Source organism: Pelophylax lessonae (genome assembly GCF_965119305.1).
Source record: "Pelophylax lessonae genome assembly, chromosome: 2".
NCBI classification, from domain to species: Eukaryota; Metazoa; Chordata; class Amphibia; order Anura; family Ranidae; genus Pelophylax; species Pelophylax lessonae.
This window is the reverse complement of record NC_138769.1, coordinates 148860249-148873914: the sequence shown is the minus strand read 5'-3', so window position 1 is coordinate 148873914 and position 13666 is coordinate 148860249. Positions and strand designations below refer to the sequence as shown.

The 13666-nt window shown below is 41.7% G+C and overlaps 1 protein-coding gene across 1 annotated transcript in view; it reads left to right on the top strand.

The window, feature by feature from the left end:
- Positions 1-288: 288 nt before the first annotated feature.
- Positions 289-13666, top strand: part of ORAI2 (ORAI calcium release-activated calcium modulator 2) — a 98748-nt gene continuing 85370 nt past the window's right edge. Inside the window, exon 1 of the mRNA XM_082247730.1 lies at positions 289-469. The gene's annotated coding sequence lies outside the window, so the exon portion shown is untranslated. The remainder of the gene's footprint in view (positions 470-13666) is intronic.

The window sequence follows — 13666 nt, the reverse complement described above, 5'->3', positions numbered from 1 at the left end:
ATGGGCTTTGTGCTCTCACAGGGTAAGGTGACTGACTAAAGCAAACACTCTGTTCTATGAGCAGACAAAGAGCTGTGCTGGGAGGCAGCCAGTAAGAATGTGGTGTAGCCGGCTGCTCAGTGTGGACAGTGTGTGATAAGAGCAGCGAGCCCTCAGTACTCAGCACTCAGTACTCCACAGCCACTGTGCTATCACTGGGAGACACATCATATCACAGGGGAGGAGACAGGCCGCACTGAGGAAGACGCTGCTTCAGCCAATCAGCGCTCAGCTTACATGACACTGCACAGCTGGAAGGAAGCGATGTGTGTGCGGTGTGCCCGGTGTCAGCTGATCACCTCCATCCCTCCCTCCCCCGATCTCACCTGGTGATGGTGCTGTGCCCGGAGTGTAGCCGGGGAACACACACACCCGACCCCCCCCTGGACCGAGATCCGGCCAACGATCACTGCTGACAAGGGTGTGTCCGGTAAGTCCGATCACTGCCAGCAGATACTAAGGGGGAAGGATGGACGTTACCATCTTATATATCGGGGAGGGAGAGAAGTGATCATTCTGTATACTATATCCTTGTACTGGGGAGAGATGGACATCACCATTATACAGTATATAGAGTTTATATCCTTGTACTGGGGAGAGATGGACATCACCATTATACAGTATATAGAGTTTATATCCTTGTACTGGAGAGAGATGGACATCACCATTATACAGTATATAGAGTTTATATCCTTGTACTGGGGAGAGATGGACATCACCATTATACAGTATATAGAGTTTATATCCTTGTACTGGGGAGAGATGGACATCACCATTATACAGTATATAGAGTTTATATCCTTGTACTGGGGAGAGATGGACATCACCATTATACAGTATATAGAGTTTATATCCTTGTACTGGGGAGAGATGGACATCACCATTATACAGTATATAGAGTTTATATCCTTGTACTGGGGAGAGATGGACATCACCATTATACAGTATATAGAGTTTATATCCTTGTACTGGGGAGAGATGGACATCACCATTATACAGTATATAGAGTTTATATCCTTGTACTGGGGAGAGATGGACATCACCATTATACAGTATATAGAGTTTATATCCTTGTACTGGGGAGGGATGGACATCACCATTATACAGTATATAGAGTTTATATACCTTGTACTGGGGAGAGATGGACATCACCATTATACAGTATATAGAGTTTATATCCTTGTACTGGGGAGGGATGGACATCACCATTATACAGTATATAGAGTTTATATACCTTGTACTGGGGAGAGATGGACATCACCATTATACAGTATATAGAGTTTATATCCTTGTACTGGGGAGGGATGGACATCACCATTATACAGTATATAGAGTTTATATCCTTGTAGTGGGGAGGGATGGACATCACCATTATACAGTATATAGAGTTTATAGCCTTGTACTGGGGAGAGATGGACATCACCATTATACAGTATATAGAGTTTATATACCTTGTACTGGGGAGAGATGGACATCACCATTATACAGTATATAGAGTTTATATCCTTGTACTGGGGAGGGATGGACATCACCATTATACAGTATATAGAGTTTATATACCTTGTACTGGGGAGAGATGGACATCACCATTATACAGTATATAGAGTTTATATCCTTGTACTGGGGAGGGATGGACATCACCATTATACAGTATATAGAGTTTATATCCTTGTACTGGGGAGAGATGGACATCACCATTATACAGTATATAGAGTTTATATCCTTGTACTGGGGAGGGATGGACATCACCATTATACAGTATATAGAGTTTATATACCTTGTACTGGGGAGGGGTGGACATCACCATTATACAGTATATAGAGTTTATATCCTTGTACTGGGGAGGGATGGACATCACCATTATACAGTATATAGAGTTTATATCCTTGTACTGGGGAGGGATGGACATCACCATTATACAGTATATAGAGTTTATAGCCTTGTACTGGGGAGGGATGGACATCACCATTATACAGTATATAGAGTTTATATACCTTGTACTGGGGAGAGATGGACATCACCATTATACAGTATATAGAGTTTATATCCTTGTACTGGGGAGGGATGGACATCACCATTATACAGTATATAGAGTTTATATACCTTGTACTGGGGAGAGATGGACATCACCATTATACAGTATATAGAGTTTATATCCTTGTACTGGGGAGGGATGGACATCACCATTATACAGTATATAGAGTTTATATCCTTGTACTGGGGAGAGATGGACATCACCATTATACAGTATATAGAGTTTATATCCTTGTACTGGGGAGGGATGGACATCACCATTATACAGTATATAGAGTGTATATCCTTGTACTGGGGAGGGATGGACATCACCATTATACAGTATATAGAGTGTATATCCTTGTACTGGGGAGGGATGGACATCACCATTACAGTATATAGAGTTTATATCCTTGTACTGGGGAGGGATGGACATCACCAATATACAGTATATAGAGTTTATATACCTTGTACTGGGGAGAGATGGACATCACCATTATACAGTATATAGAGTTTATATCCTTGTACTGGGGAGAGATGGACATCACCATTATACAGTATATAGAGTTTATATCCTTGTACTGGGGAGGGATGGACATCACCAATATACAGTATATAGAGTTTATATACCTTGTACTGGGGAGAGATGGACATCACCATTATACAGTATATAGAGTTTATATCCTTGTACTGGGGAGAGATGGACATCACCATTATACAGTATATAGAGTTTATATCCTTGTACTGGGGAGGGATGGACATCACCAATATACAGTATATAGAGTTTATATCCTTGTACTGGGGAGGGATGGACATCACCATTATACAGTATATAGAGTTTATATCCTTGTACTGGGGAGGGATGGACATCACCATTATACAGTATATAGAGTTTATATATTTGTACTGGGGAGAGATGGACATCACCATTATACAGTATATAGAGTTTATATCCTTGTACTGGGGAGGGATGGACATCACCATTATACAGTATATAGAGTTTATATACCTTGTACTGGGGAGAGATGGACATCACCATTATACAGTATATAGAGTTTATATCCTTGTACTGGGGAGGGATGGACATCACCATTATACAGTATATAGAGTTTATATACCTTGTACTGGGGAGAGATGGACATCACCATTATACAGTATATAGAGTTTATATCCTTGTACTGGGGAGGGATGGACATCACCATTATACAGTATATAGAGTTTATATCCTTGTAGTGGGGAGGGATGGACATCACCATTATACAGTATATAGAGTTTATAGCCTTGTACTGGGGAGAGATGGACATCACCATTATACAGTATATAGAGTTTATATACCTTGTACTGGGGAGAGATGGACATCACCATTATACAGTATATAGAGTTTATATCCTTGTACTGGGGAGGGATGGACATCACCATTATACAGTATATAGAGTTTATATACCTTGTACTGGGGAGAGATGGACATCACCATTATACAGTATATAGAGTTTATATCCTTGTACTGGGGAGGGATGGACATCACCATTATACAGTATATAGAGTTTATATCCTTGTACTGGGGAGAGATGGACATCACCATTATACAGTATATAGAGTTTATATCCTTGTACTGGGGAGGGATGGACATCACCAATATACAGTATATAGAGTTTATATCCTTGTACTGGGGAGGGATGGACATCACCATTATACAGTATATAGAGTTTATATACCTTGTACTGGGGAGGGGTGGACATCACCATTATACAGTATATAGAGTTTATATCCTTGTACTGGGGAGGGATGGACATCACCATTATACAGTATATAGAGTTTATATCCTTGTACTGGGGAGGGATGGACATCACCATTATACAGTATATAGAGTTTATAGCCTTGTACTGGGGAGAGATGGACATCACCATTATACAGTATATAGAGTTTATATACCTTGTACTGGGGAGAGATGGACATCACCATTATACAGTATATAGAGTTTATATCCTTGTACTGGGGAGGGATGGACATCACCATTATACAGTATATAGAGTTTATATACCTTGTACTGGGGAGAGATGGACATCACCATTATACAGTATATAGAGTTTATATCCTTGTACTGGGGAGGGATGGACATCACCATTATACAGTATATAGAGTTTATATCCTTGTACTGGGGAGAGATGGACATCACCATTATACAGTATATAGAGTTTATATCCTTGTACTGGGGAGGGATGGACATCACCATTATACAGTATATAGAGTGTATATCCTTGTACTGGGGAGGGATGGACATCACCATTATACAGTATATAGAGTGTATATCCTTGTACTGGGGAGGGATGGACATCACCATTACAGTATATAGAGTTTATATCCTTGTACTGGGGAGGGATGGACATCACCAATATACAGTATATAGAGTTTATATACCTTGTACTGGGGAGAGATGGACATCACCATTATACAGTATATAGAGTTTATATCCTTGTACTGGGGAGAGATGGACATCACCATTATACAGTATATAGAGTTTATATCCTTGTACTGGGGAGGGATGGACATCACCAATATACAGTATATAGAGTTTATATACCTTGTACTGGGGAGGGGTGGACATCACCATTATACAGTATATAGAGTGTATATCCTTGTACTGGAGAGAGATGGACATCACCATTATACAGTATATAGAGTTTATATCCTTGTACTGGGGAGGGATGGACATCACCAATATACAGTATATAGAGTTTATATCCTTGTACTGGGGAGGGATGGACATCACCATTATACAGTATATAGAGTTTATATCCTTGTACTGGGGAGGGATGGACATCACCATTATACAGTATATAGAGTGTATATCCTTGTACTGGGGAGGGATGAACATCACCATTATACAGTATATAGAGTTTATATCCTTGTACTGGGGAGGGATGGACATCACCATTATACAGTATATAGAGTGTATATCCTTGTACTGGGGAGGGATGAACATCACCATTATACAGTATATAGAGTTTATATCCTTGTACTGGGGAGGGATGGACATCACCATTATACAGTATATAGAGTTTATATCCTTGTACTGGAGAGAGATGGACATCACCATTATACAGTATATAGAGTTTATATCCTTGTACTGGGGAGGGATGGACATCACCAATATACAGTATATAGAGTTTATATACCTTGTACTGGGGAGAGATGGACATCACCATTATACAGTATATAGAGTTTATATACCTTGTACTGGGGAGGGATGGACATCACCATTATACAGTATATAGAGTTTATATACCTTGTACTGGGGAGAGATGGACATCACCATTATACAGTATATAGAGTTTATATCCTTGTACTGGGGAGGGATGGACATCACCATTATACAGTATATAGAGTTTATATCCTTGTACTGGAGAGAGATGGACATCACCATTATACAGTATATAGAGTTTATATCCTTGTACTGGGGAGGGATGGACATCACCATTATACAGTATATAGAGTTTATATCCTTGTACTGGGGAGGGATGGACATCACCAATATACAGTATATAGAGTTTATATCCTTGTACTGGGGAGGGATGGACATCACCATTATACAGTATATAGAGTGTATATCCTTGTACTGGGGAGGGATGGACATCACCATTATACAGTATATAGAGTTTATATCCTTGTACTGGGGAGGGATGGACATCACCATTATACAGTATATAGAGTTTATATCCTTGTACTGGGGAGGGATGGACATCACCATTATACAGTATATAGAGTTTATATCCTTGTACTGGAGAGAGATGGACATCACCATTATACAGTATATAGAGTTTATATCCTTGTACTGGGGAGGGATGGACATCACCATTATACAGTATATAGAGTTTATATCCTTGTACTGGGGAGAGATGGACATCACCATTATACAGTATATAGAGTTTATATCCTTGTACTGGGGAGAGATGGACATCACCATTATACAGTATATAGAGTTTATATCCTTGTACTGGGGAGGGATGGACATCACCATTATACAGTATATAGAGTTTATATCCTTGTACTGGGGAGGGATGGACATCACCAATATACAGTATATAGAGTTTATATCCTTGTACTGGGGAGGGATGGACATCACCATTATACAGTATATAGAGTGTATATCCTTGTACTGGGGAGGGATGGACATCACCATTATACAGTATATAGAGTTTATATCCTTGTACTGGGGAGGGATGGACATCACCATTATACAGTATATAGAGTTTATATCCTTGTACTGGGGAGGGATGGACATCACCATTATACAGTATATAGAGTTTATATCCTTGTACTGGGGAGAGATGGACATCACCATTATACAGTATATAGAGTTTATATCCTTGTACTGGGGAGAGATGGACATCACCATTATACAGTGTATTCCTTGTACTGGGGGGGGGGGGGGGGGTGGACATCACCATTATACAGTATATAGAGTTTATATCCTTGTACTGGAGAGAGATGGACATCACCATTATACAGTATATAGAGTTTATATCCTTGTACTGGGGAGGGATGGACATCACCATTATACAGTATATAGAGTTTATATCCTTGTACTGGGGAGGGATGGACATCACCATTATACAGTATATAGAGTTTATATCCTTGTACTGGGGAGAGATGGACATCACCATTATACAGTATATAGAGTTTATATCCTTGTACTGGGGAGAGATGGACATCACCATTATACAGTGTATTCCTTGTACTGGGGGGGGGGGGGGGGTGGACATCACCATTATACAGTATATAGAGTTTATATCCTTGTACTGGAGAGAGATGGACATCACCATTATACAGTATATAGAGTTTATATCCTTGTACTGGGGAGAGATGGACATCACCATTATACAGTATATAGAGTTTATATCCTTGTACTGGGGGGGGATGGACATCACCATTATACAGTATATAGAGTTTATATCCTTGTACTGGGGAGGGATGAACATTACCATTATACAGTATATAGAGTTTATATCCTTGTACTGGAGAGGGATTGACATCACCATTATACAGTGTGTATATATATATATATAATTTATATACCTTGTAGTGGGGAGGGATGAACATTACCATTATACAGTATATAGAGTTTATATACTTGTACTGGGGAGGGATGAACATTACCATTATACAGTATATAGAGTTTGTATACCTTGTACTGGGGAGAGATGGACATCACCATTATACAGCATATAGAGTTTGTATACCTTGTACTGGGGAGGGATGAACATTACCATTATACAGTATATAGAGTTTGTATACCTTGTACTGGGGAGAGATGGACATCACCATTATACAGTATATAGAGTTTGTATACCTTGTACTGGGGATGGATGGACTTCACATTATACAGTATATAGAGTTTAAATCGCATATACTGGGGAGGGATGGACATTACTATTACACAGTTTATTCTGACAGACTGGTTTGAGATAATAGAAAAGCAACAGTAACCCAAATACCCACTCGTTACAATAAGGTATGCAGAATACCATCTCTGAACACGCAACACATCGAACCTTGAAGCAGATGGGTTACAGCAGCAGAAGACCACACCAGGTGCCACTCCTGTCAGCTAAGAACAGGAAACTGAGGCTACGGATCACACAGGCTCACCAAAATTGGACAATAGAAGATTGGAAAAAGGTTGCTTGGTCTGATGAGTCTGGTTTTCAGCTGCAACATTCAGATAGTAGGGCCAGAATTTGGCATAAACAATATGAAAGTATGGATCCGGCCTGCCTTGTATCAACGGTTCAGGCTGCTGGTGGTGTAATGGTGTGGGGGATATTTTCTTGCCACGATTTGGGTCTTTTAGTAACAATTGAGCATCGTTTAAATGCCACGGCCTACCTGTGTATTGTTGTTGACCATGCCCATCTCTTTATGACTACAGTGTACCCATCTTCTGATGTTCTCCTTCCGTAGGATAATGCCCCATGTCACAAAGCTCAGATCATCTCAAACTGGTTTCCGGGATATGACAATGAGGTCACTGTATACAGAGAAAGAAGATTAGATGGCTGACATGGGTGCACCTGTTGCCAACCAATACCACCGCATCCCCAATACGCTATTAAAGAAAAAATAAAAGGTGTTCAATGGACTGACTGGGCAGCCAGAGAACCACCGATAATATGGGACTTTAAAGGTGGGTGGTTATGGCAAAGACAGACAAAAGAAAAATTGGGTTTAAAAAATACAATTTTAATTGATTATGCAATATAAAATATAATACAAAAAGCATGTCCAATGAATAAGAAACATGAACATTGCTGCTTCCACGGTGCTAATTTAGCATTCATTTTTGGTAACTTCTACTTTTGTGTAATGACCCTATTTATTGTATTTTGGGGGTTACATGCACGCATCGCTAATTGGTACCTATTCTTGCCCTTTGGCTATTGGCTGATGGTCGGGCGCCAACCGGGGGTGGGGGGTTGGTAGCGGGGTCATCCCCGCTCCTCCCCCTAAGGCCCCCGCGTCCGCCCTCACGAGGGGCGGATGTTTTGGCCGGACGGGGCGTCTCCCACGCGTCCAGCGTGGCTCGCCCTCGCTCGGTCACCACTAGATGGCGCCCGCGCCGGAAGTGACATACAGAGGCCGGTCATGGCCGCGTCACTTCCGGCGGGACCGGATCATTTAAGGACTGGCGGCGGCGCAGCAAAGACAGGTCACGACTACCTGACGCTGCGGCGTGTTGGATTCACATTAACATCTCTTGTTCCTGGTAAGTAGTTTCTTTTGGCGGAACCATTTCTTCTCCTCTATTTTTGCGGTATGTGCCTAGACATTTATTTCCTTTATGGGTGTTTCCCCCATTCATTCACTTATGCCTTCATCTCACCCTTGGTTTCCTTTTCACCTGGTCCAGGTTACACTGGTCATTCCATCACGATTGAGATCTCTGGCTCACGCTCACTAGCGCCATCTATTTTGGGTATAATTTTACACCTGCCATTTTCTTAACCTTCTCACACTACCCGCCTTATTACTCTCTCCTTTCACCCCACGGCTTCTTCCTTCTTTCCTCTTTTCCTCTTATTTCAACTTCTCCTTATAACATTGTTGTTATTAGTCACGCTCTCTGGGTAGTCCTGGCATTATCCTTATTCCTTATTTTGTCCCAAATGCACTTTATTATTGGTGGGGCTTATCATAAGACCGGATTCGATCGGTCACCTTGTTCTATATCTCTTTTTTTTCTTTGGGGCACATACACGGCTACTTAACTATTTTATACAATTATGTTTAGCCAACTTAGTACTTAAAATGGTCCCCATTTGTCCTCCTCCCTTTTTTCAGAGGTTGGGATCGTTCATTTACCACTGCTGTACCTGACAAAATAGCCAGCTGCTTTGTCCTGGCCCGGTCCAGTATCCGCCAGCCAGTGAGGGCACGTAGTACCCGGCACCCGTTTAGGACCCGGGAATGGTCCAATATCGCTTTGCTTGCATGACCATACCCAATAACTCAGTTTACAGTTTCAAATTGCTCGATACTTATCTGTTGGTAAGTTTTGAATGACATTATATGTATGTGTCTTAACAGAAACAATGCATTGACCTGTGATATGTGCGTTTTACATACGCAAAATTAATTTTTCTAACATCTTGTTTGTTAATGCCTAGAACTATTTTGAGAGGTCATAAGTCATTTGGTCCCTGACGAAGCCAGTGAAATGGCGAAACATGTAGGACCCCGGTGACCCCATGTATCTCCTTGGTTCACAACATCACAGTGTCTGTATCAACTGTATCAAATTCATCATGGATTAATGTTCATGTTTCTTATTCATTGGACATGCTTTTTGTATTATATTTTATATTGCATAATCAATTAAAATTGTATTTTTTAAACCCAATTTTTCTTTTGTCTGTCTTTGCCATAACCACCCACCTTTAAAGTCCCATATTATCGGTGGTTCTCTGGCTGCCCAGTCAGTCCATTGAACACCTTTTATTTTTTCTTTAATGAGGTCACTGTATTACAATGGCCTCCACAGTCACCAGATCTCAATCATATAGAGCACCTTTGGGATGTGGTGGAACGGGAGAGTCACATCATGGATGTGCAGGAATTGCATGATGCTATCATGTCAATATGGAGCAAAATCTCTGAGGAATGTTTCCAACACCTTATTGAATCTTTGCCTAGAAATTGCCCAACAATTGTATACAAGCCAATGGGGGGAATCAAGCCAGCCTATTAGTTACATAAAGCCACAAGTTTTCATTGTGCGCCATTACAATCTTTCAGTTGCCAGTGTCCTAACAACCAAGGACATTATCGGTTGATAAGGAGCATGCTAGGCACTTGCACAGCATCCTTGTTTGACCCTCCCCTGCCCCTTTTCATCAGCTCTGAGGTCACATTAGCTGAATGAGGGAGATAAACGGAGGAAGAAGAGAAACATATTTATATTTATATATAAAAAATACAGTGTGTGTATATGTGTGTGTGTGTGTGTGTGTATATATATATATATATATATATATATATATATATATATATATATATATATTTTTTTTTTTTTGGGTTTTAATTTTCGGCCAAGTGCATCCGTAATTTCGGTTTTTGTCCAGAATTTTCATTTCGGTGCACCACTCGCCTGATCTTCCTCTTCTTGGGCGCTGATAAAAAAAAATACTAAAGGACATTTCACACCACATGGGAAATGCATGTTTCTTGCACCAAATGCGAACGTGCTGCTCTCTTTAAACACGCATTGGTGAAATTCATTTTTAATGGCATCCCAAATGCATCTACCATATGCGTATGTGTTTGCAGACACCAAAACGCATTGTACCACAGTACCATTTGGTTTGGTGCGCCACAATGTTAAAAGCTGCACCTTTCTTACTTTTCCTAACACAGCTTTAACTAGCAATTATAAAAATAAATTTTTTTCCCCAGAGTTTAGCTTTAAAAAATTTTGCTTTATTCATAGATTTCTGGTAGTCATGTAACCAGTACTTTTCTGCTTCATACAGCAGCTGTGGGTGGGATTCAGTGGTGGCGGGAATGTCCATTCCTGTGTCGATTACTTTAATTTCCTGGTATCCCTTTTTCTGCCCTCTCCAGGGTTGTGTGACAGTGCAGTGGGACTTATGCTACCTTTTTCTCAATGCTGACAATGTTAGATAACCGGAAAGACACCTGTCACGGCTAGGTGACAACGCTGTTTATATTTTCAAAGCTTTACTACAGCATCGTTGTCTTTTTTGCAGGAAGTGGCTTAAAGTGTTACTCAATCCAGGAGTCTTCATTCACTATATCTTCTCTCCCACAGTACAGAGAACATGGAAATGCAATTATTTTAGTGAATATAGATGGATAAATACCTTTTCTCATCAGCAGTATATGGCAGTCTTGTGACTTCTATCAGTTCCTAGTAAAGCTTGTAGGAGGAGTCTTCTGTCTGGACAGTGCTGATTGGCCCTGTGCTGATCACATGCACTCTCCCAAGAAAAACAAAAAAACTCTCTAGAAATACTCACCAAACTGAGCATGTGCAGCCCGTCCCCTGGTTCTGTAAATATCAGGTTATTTTTTAGAGACAGTGAAAGAAAAGGAGGATCAGAGAGACAGGATCAAACAGCCTACACAACAAAGGTGGAACTTCCGCTCTTTTGTTTCCTCCCCCCCCCTCCGCTGCCACATTTGGCACCTTTCGGGGGGGACGGGTACATGTTTTTGACAGGTACCCTTCCCCACTTCCGGGATACGGCGCTGCGGCGCCATCCCTCGGAAGCTCGGCCCCCTCCTCCGCCGCCGAGCCAGTAGGAATGCGCAGCGCGCTTCGCGCATGCGCAGTAGGGACCCACCCGTGAAGCCGCAAGGCTTCACTGCCGGGTTTCCTTACCGGCAATGGCGGCGGCAGCACCCGACAGCCGATGGAAACATCGGCTGCGGTGCCGACATCGCTGGAATCCAGGACAGGTAAGTGTCCTAATATTAAAAGTCAGCAGCTACAGTACGTGTAGCTGCTGACTTTTAATTTTTGGAGGGGAAGGCAGACCTCCGCTTTAAGAAAGAAGTATCAAGGTAAGAGGCAAGCATCGGCAAGTGTCATCTCCAAGCTTTCTATACAAAGGTCCAGTTTACCCAGTTTACTGTCTTTCAGACTCTAGGGGTCCGGACTGTGGCCATCGGGAGTAGAAAATGTCCCCCGCATCAGCTGTATTAAACAATTCCCCATCGTTGGTGCCAGTGAGAGGATTTGTGCCCCATTGTTGATGTTATTAGGAGGAACTGTGCCCTATCTTTGGTGTCACTGGTAGGAATTGTGTCCCATCGTTAGTGTCATTGGGAGAAATTGTGCCCCATCGTTAGTGTCATTAGGAAGAAATTTGCCCCATCTTGGTGTACTCGGGAGGAAATGTGGCCCATCTTGGTTTCATTGGGAGGAAATGTGGCCCATCTTTGTTTCATTAGGAGGAAATGTGCCCCATTTTGGTATCATTAGGAGGAAATGTGCCCCAATATGGTGTCATTGGGAGGAAATGTGGCCCATCTTGGTTTCAGTGGGAGGAAATGTGCCCCATTATGGTGTCATTGGGAGGAAATGTGCCCCATTTTGGTGTCATTGGGAGGAAATGTGCCCCATTATGGTGTCATTGGGAGGAAATGTGCCCCATTATGGTGTCATTGGGAGGAAATGTGGCCCATCTTGGTTTCATTGGGAGGAAATGTGCCCCATTTTGGTGTCATTGGGAGGAAATGTGGCCCATCTTGGTGTAATTATGAGTAATTGTCCCCCATTAATAATGTCATTAGGCCCCATTGTTGGTATAGATGGGAGGAACTATACCACTTCCTTAGTGATCATTGGTGTCATTGGGCCCCATTGTTGGTGTAATTGGGAGGAATTATGCCCCTTTGTTGGTGTCAGTAAATTAAATACTTTCCCAGTGGCTGGATAAAAGCAAGCAAGGGGCGGCATCCAGCCCCAGGGCCACAGTTTGGCGACCACTGGGCAAGAGGAATGCACCAAGGGGGAGGTGATAAGTATTAGTGTCCCGTCCGTTCCTCTCCTCTTGCCAGTGTTTGCCTCTTGCCAGCTCAGTGAGACAGCCATGTTCAAGGTGTGTGAGTGCGGGGGGGGGGGGGGGGCACCACATGTAGCGGTATAAGGCACCTCGGAAGATGGTAGGAAGTATTACATGTATTTTGTCCCATCAGGAGCTAAAAAATATAGCAGTAATTCTTTTATAAGCTCCATTATACTGGCAGGATCAACTGGTATGAATAGGGAGCTAGACAGGGACATGGGAAATGACACTTTTGTTATTAAGGGTGACATAGTGGTTGAACATAGATTGATATTTGTTATGCCAAAGTGTCTGCGAACATGTGGAAACAATTTCAACTGTGCTTTATTTTTGGACAGTTCATAAAACTTTGTGACAGTGCGCAGGATTTCTCATTTTGGCTTCTTGCTGTTTTCAGTTGTTTCTGTATACATATATGTCACTCATCCAGTGTAATAAAATGACTCCTGGCCCTTGACAGAAATTCTTCCTCTATAGACACATCCTGTGTTTTGCACAAAACTCTGTATTCGTATGAGCTGTAAAAA